Here is a 6429-nt window from a genome sequence, read left to right as displayed (position 1 = left end):
TCCTCCAAGGAGATCTTGATGAAGAGGTTCACATGGTTCCCCCACCAGGTTATCGTCGAAAGGGGGAGAACCTAGTGTGTCGCCTACATAAATCTATATATGGACTCAAATAGCCCTCTAGACAATGGTTCGCTAAGTTCTACACTACATTACATGAATTTGGATTCTCTAACCCCAAGCGGACCATTCTTTGTTCACATTGAGACATCGAGAGGATATTGTCTCTTATATGTGGATGATATTGTCATCACTGCTTCTAGTAATACTTTGATTCAATCTATCCAAGCCATGATTCACCAACATATTTACATTAAGGACCTTGGTACGCTCAAGTGTTTTTTGGGTATTGAGGTTACTCATTCTACCAACGGACTTTATCTTTGTCAATGGAAATGTATGATAACTCTATGAAATAGAGTTAATTCTAGTTTGTACTTGAGATAGCTTGATTTAAGAGTATTTTATATTTGTTTTAGTGTTAATTGTCATTAAATTTTGTTTTAGTGAGTCTTAGTGTTTTTGTATTGTGTAAAGGTCTTTCATGTCATTCATGCATGAATTTCTCTTGAATTAATGGATGGAATTGATCAGTCTTTCTCTTGGTCTTGTAGGAAAAGAATCATAAAGGAAGATACGACATGAAACATAGAAGAGGAACAAAGAATATGTCTTCTCAGTTTGTTGTAGAGATGATGTAGCATTGCAGTAGCAGAATATTCCTAGATTGAACACATGTGGTACCACTTAGTGAAATGACTGAAAAGGACTAACTAATTGGACTTTCTTCTTGTCACTACATGAAGGATCTCAGCCCTTGATATCAAAAGAAAAGATTCTAATCGTACGAACCACTTTTACCTTTCACTTTGGGAGAAAAGGAAGAAAGAGAAGAACGGGAGAGGAGAACCAAAGGCAGAGGGAGACGGAGGTGGAGCTCGTGCATGAAGAAGCTCTGCTGGAGATAGGAGGCTGGAGCATAGTGGAAGCATCTCCCAGTTTTCTATTTGGTTTTATCATTCTTAGTTCTTCATATTCTAACTGAACTTTGTTAATGGATACACTTATTTCTCTGTGTTTGAAGCTTAATATGAACTAATTTCTTAGTTTGTTGGGATGATGAGAGTACCTGAACCTGTGATTTGAGATGTAATTATCCACTTTGTTGTAGCTCTGTTGTAGCACAGTTTATGATCAATGTATTCACCATATGCGTTTTTGAGTAATTTCATATATTGACTAACCATCTGTGAGTGAATGCTGTGGTTTTAGTTAATTGAAAAGTTAATTAGAGCTAGATAATTGTTGAATAATGTGAGTTAACTTAATCCTTATTTGGGTTTAGCTAATTAGTAGGTAGGGTAGGAATGCTCACCTGCCTTAACTAACCATTATTGGAACTCGGGCATAATTTGCATCTTCAGTTCAATTCCCCATAGTAATATGAGGGCTTTGAAATAGGATATTAGTGCATATGTGGATTGGAAGATACCCGTATGCAATTGTGTACAGGTTCTTTGACATATGCTTTGTGCTGCAGTGTTGTTCTAGCATCCACAACCCAAATTCAAGGGAGGAGAAATTGTTTCCCAACATTCATACCACTTCCTATAGTTCTTTCTAATGAATATTCTCCATTTGGGTATACATTGCTTGGGATGTTAGAGGGTTGTGGTATGGGACACATGCTTACTAATGCCCAGCAGTTCATGATTGTTGGATGACATATCTAGGGAGTCTAGATTGCATGGCTAGGTACCCCATACATGCTACTACCATTTCGGTAGGAGAATTGAAGCCGAATGACCCGTGATAATATTGACGTGACTTTGTTTCATCCTACAGTGGTAACCAGTCTATGAGGAGATTCAGTAGTCCACTATCGATCATGCATTGGTAGGGTTGCATATGTTAGGGTTTGGGCTTATGGATATCCAAGGAGCGGCCAAGAGTCATGAGGGGTCATGAGAGCATCCACCCCAACAATATGTGGATGACCATAGGGTTAGGGAATGAAGTCCAACAACGGTAGCCAATCCGTGAGGGTTTTAATTCCTAGGTAGGGAAAGATACTGAACCAAGTCGATTGGTGCCATAGGGCAAGTATCTGGATACATATAGTATGTTATCGTATGACCTTGCATTGAATTAGAAACCCCGACATGCTCCAGTATTCATGCCAATGGTCGTGGTAAGAGAGTGTTGACCTAAACCTCGGCCATGGTTGATTTACGAGGACTGAATCCCTTTACCCGGGATCCTAACAGAGGTAACCAGTGTGTGAGGGATCAGAGTGACTAGACATACCCAGAGAAGGGCTGGTGTTATATCTTAAAGCATATCAACCACATAGAGACATACATAGTTAGATTCTAGATGCATTCATATATTTGCATAACATTTATTACATATATGCTTACTTGGATATGTTGTTGATATGTATGTGAGATGTGTTTTCCTTACTGAGTTCGTTAGAACTCATTCCTTTTCTTTGTATGTTACATTATATTATATAGATTTACCTAATCAGGTGAAGTTCCGTATGACTGGAGCAACTCCTATGAAGAGAATGTGGTACCATCAATGGGAGACGGAGATGCATGTCATGAAACCTCCTGCGGATGGATGGAGTGCGCTTATAGCACCCAGTGACGACAGATCGCTCGTGATTTTGATAAGGCTTTGGAGCAAAGCTGGAGAACTCCCTATATTGCTAAAACTGAAGCAAAGGCTATAGCCCAGGAGCGAGTTACTAGAATAAAACTACTTTAGTTTATTTATTGCTTCCATTGAACTCGAATAAATTTTGGAACTTGATTTCTTTCATTCTTCTTTTTTATTCATTTCTTTGGAGTATTTTGGACTCCTGTAATCATTTTTAATTAATTATTCGAACTTGTTCTTGCTTATGATTATTATTACTTGCATTTATTATTGATGATAAAACCGAGGATCCTGTGACGGATCGCACCCACGGGTTGTCGGGCGGAACTGATACGGGCAGGTGGGGTGTGACAACAGAAGTGTCCAACCTTGTCGCACAATGGGGAGAGGTCCATTTTACTTAAAAGATAGGTTGCCCACAATCAGAGGAGACAGGAGGATGAGACATGATGGGGTTATTTAGGCTCTTAAGAAAAATTGTTGATCCCTAGTTCAAAGGGTCAAAAATAGTAGATGAAGGGGAAGAAGAGAATGGCCGAGGGAGGGGGATGGTAGGAACGGGTAGGGTGGGCCAGATGTCTAGGGAGAAATATGGGCTTGGGTTGGAGGGATTAGAAAGGGCTTAGGTGAAGTGGGAAAAGGGAGTGAGGATTTAGGCCCACTTGAAGAGGGAATCATACCTATGATAGTCGGGGTTTGGTTTAGGTTGAGACACCGTTTGGCATTGGGTTAGAGGCTGGGAGTGGGCTAAGGTGATAGGGAAGGAGGGGGATTAAGAGAGGGTGGGTAGTAAGTGATAAGGCCTAAGAAAGTGGTTGTGGGGTTTAAGGGATGGGCTTCAACGGGGTGAAGGTGGCAGCCCCATTAGTGAGAGAAGGTTGGATAATTCTTGAGTTAGAGGGGGGGGGGGGTGTTGGTGGTGGGGACCAATTCAGGAGATCGAGTGGTGAAGTAAGTGGTTTGGAGGGATAGAGGTAGGATCTGGATGAAGCAAGGAGGTAGGGGGTAAGAGGAGGTTAGTAAATTGTTTATTGCAAAAGAGGTACGCAAGCTAGGGAGGGTTGAGCATATAGGACTGGGACCTAGGATGGAAGGAAGGGAAAGATTACAAGAGCTAGTCGTATGTGTTAAATTAGGCAAGAGGGTTTCCATATTAGGCATGGAGGAGGAACAAGGGATAGCTTTAATGAAAGAGGTGTTTTCCCCACTCAGTAAGGCTAGAGTACAACAATAGCATTGGCGACGACAACACTATTGATTCTGCTGGAGAGGTTTGAAATTCCAAGGAGGCATCAAGACAGTGGATTTTTGGATTTTTTTATTAATTCCTTTAATTTCTGGATTTTTTATATTAATTTCCTTCATTTTTCCACTTTTTTCTCTTCTCACATGTGAAATGTCACTATTTGCCCCCCCCCAATATTGAGAACAATTTTTAAATGTAAAAAAATGGGTATAAAAGTCATCTCTAGTTAAAATCTAACTCATAAATTCCTATTTATTCTCCCCACATTTCTCTCTTAGATCTTTTCTTCCTATTTATTCTCATCTCTTTCTATAAACGTGGATTAAAGGAAATTTTTAACCAACGGGGTTGGTCCAAGTGGTAAACAGCTTGGTCCGCTTAAGCTAGTTTTCGTTATCAAATCCTTGTGGATGCAAAAAATCCCCGCTAGAAGACTCAACCCACCACAGCCAGGTGTGCGACGCGGGTCGAACACCGGTTTCTAAAAACCGAGGTTGGCAACCCAAAAAAAAAAAAAAAAAAAGGAAATTTTTAAAAAAAAAATCTTATTAGATATTCAAAATGTCATTTATAAGTAGAAATTTACTCCTCAATCCCTATTTATTCTCTCCTCTCTCCTCTCTCTCCCCTTTATTTCCTATTTATTCTCTTTTATTTCTTTCTTCCTATTTATTCTTCCCTTTTTATAAGCGTGGGTTAAATAAAATTTGGAAAAAAATCTTCCCCACAATTAGATATGCTTTTTCTTTCTCAATTTATTTATTGTTTCTCTTTTTTCATTTTTTTTTGTTATTCTTTATTTGATTTTATATTCTTTGTTTCTTTATTTTGTTTACAATTTTTGCTATTTGATTTTATATTATAAATAAAATAATAAAATGTCTATAGTTAATAAGGTAACCAAGTACCATTGGTTTGCATCTCTTACCTTAAAAAAAAAATTTGGTTTCCATTTGACTTTTTAGGGTTGAAGCCTAAATAGGTATAGGTAATTGGCATCGAAAAAAAAAATTAGATTTCGAAGAAAAATACTATACAAAAGGGGGCCCCACAAAAAGGGCTATCCAACAAAAAACAAGGGGGGCCCCAAGGGCTGGACCCCAATATTCTGTTCTTATTTGTTTACAATTTTGCTATTTGATTTTATATTATAAATAAAATAATAAAAGCTATAGTTAATAAGGTAACCAAGACCATGGTTGCATTCACCAAAAAAAATTTGGTTTCCATCGACTTTTTAGGGTTGAAGCCTAAATAGGTATAGGTAATTGGCATCAGTACAAAATAGATAAATTATTTGATTTTTTTGTACTGATATAGGTAAATAATTTATCTATTTTTATCAAATATGTGTGGGCCCCACAAAATATATGTGAGTCTATTCCTTAATACAATAAAATAATTCATAGGTGGGACCCCCAATGGGTCTTATAAGGACCCACACAATATGTGTGGCAAAAAATCATTGATGTTTCCCCAATTTGGACTTTCATTCTTCGGCCCCCCCAATATTGAATCTGGTTCCGCCCCTGAGTGGCAACAACATTATCGAGGAAAAATATGACAACAAGGAGCCTTCAAGCCTAATATTGGGAATAACAGTTGCAAATGAGGGGTTTGATATCTTAAAAAAAAAGGTGATTGTTTGATTGGGACCATCTCTTGGGGCACCTGGGCTGAAGGTACGTCGATTTGTTATCCTTCCACCATCAAGAGCGAGAGGTTCTCACTGCTCTGTGAAGCCAGCCTGGTGCATTACCCTCCACTTTAGGAACCATGAAGCCTCGGCCTTCGCCCAAGCTACAAAGCTCAACTCCCAACTTGGAGAGGGCAAACCGGTTGTTGCACCTACCAACCCAACCCAACAAGAGTTGAACCAACATTCAATCACCTTAATGCCCCACTTGGTTACAAGCTCATGCTACTGAGCTCGGCAATAGATGATTGTAGAGCTTAGATTTATAAAGAAGCAAACATTTCTGGAGTTTTTCGATGTGGGACTAAAAAGCAAAGCATGTGAATTAAAAATTACCTTCTAGATGATGACTTTGGAAATTGGAATATGAATATTTTAATTTTTTTAATGACTCACTGGAAAAAGAATATTTTATTTTTTACTCGTTTGGACTTGAAAGTTATTTCTAAACAATAGCCATTTTTTATGTTCACGATTCTCTAGATTTTATTTATTAATTTTTTTTCTGCTTTTACTTTAGACTTTCCCCATGGACTTATCAAAAAGGTTTCTGATCTTATTTTTCTTATCCATTTTTATCTTCTTCCTTTTCTTTTGAGTATTTTATTCTTTTCTCTATTGGTTTTATTAGTTACTATCTTTCCAATTCATGGCTCTTAAAATTCTTTTTTGTTTTTTGACTTCGTCAGGAAGTCTTGGGAAGGCTTCTTTTCTTTTTTTTCTTTCTTTTTCTTCTTCTTCTTCTTCTTCTTCTTCTTCTTTTCTTTTTTTTTTTTTTTTTTTTTTTAATCTAATAAAAATATACTTTTTTTCCATACCTCTCCAC

The 6429-nt window shown here is 37.8% G+C and overlaps 1 non-coding gene across 1 annotated transcript; it reads right to left on the bottom strand.

Moving 5' to 3' along the window:
* Positions 1 to 5540: 5540 nt before the first annotated feature.
* On the bottom strand, positions 5541 to 5842 carry LOC149024027 (signal recognition particle RNA). Its single transcript, XR_016171961.1, has one exon.
* Positions 5843 to 6429: the final 587 nt, after the last annotated feature.

The sequence above is a fragment of the Hakea prostrata genome, chromosome 2, assembly GCF_041222555.1.
Source record: "Hakea prostrata isolate BN-2017 chromosome 2, UWA_Hpros_2, whole genome shotgun sequence".
Lineage (NCBI taxonomy): Eukaryota > Viridiplantae > Streptophyta > Magnoliopsida > Proteales > Proteaceae > Hakea > Hakea prostrata.
This window is presented reverse-complemented; position numbering and strand designations above follow the sequence as displayed.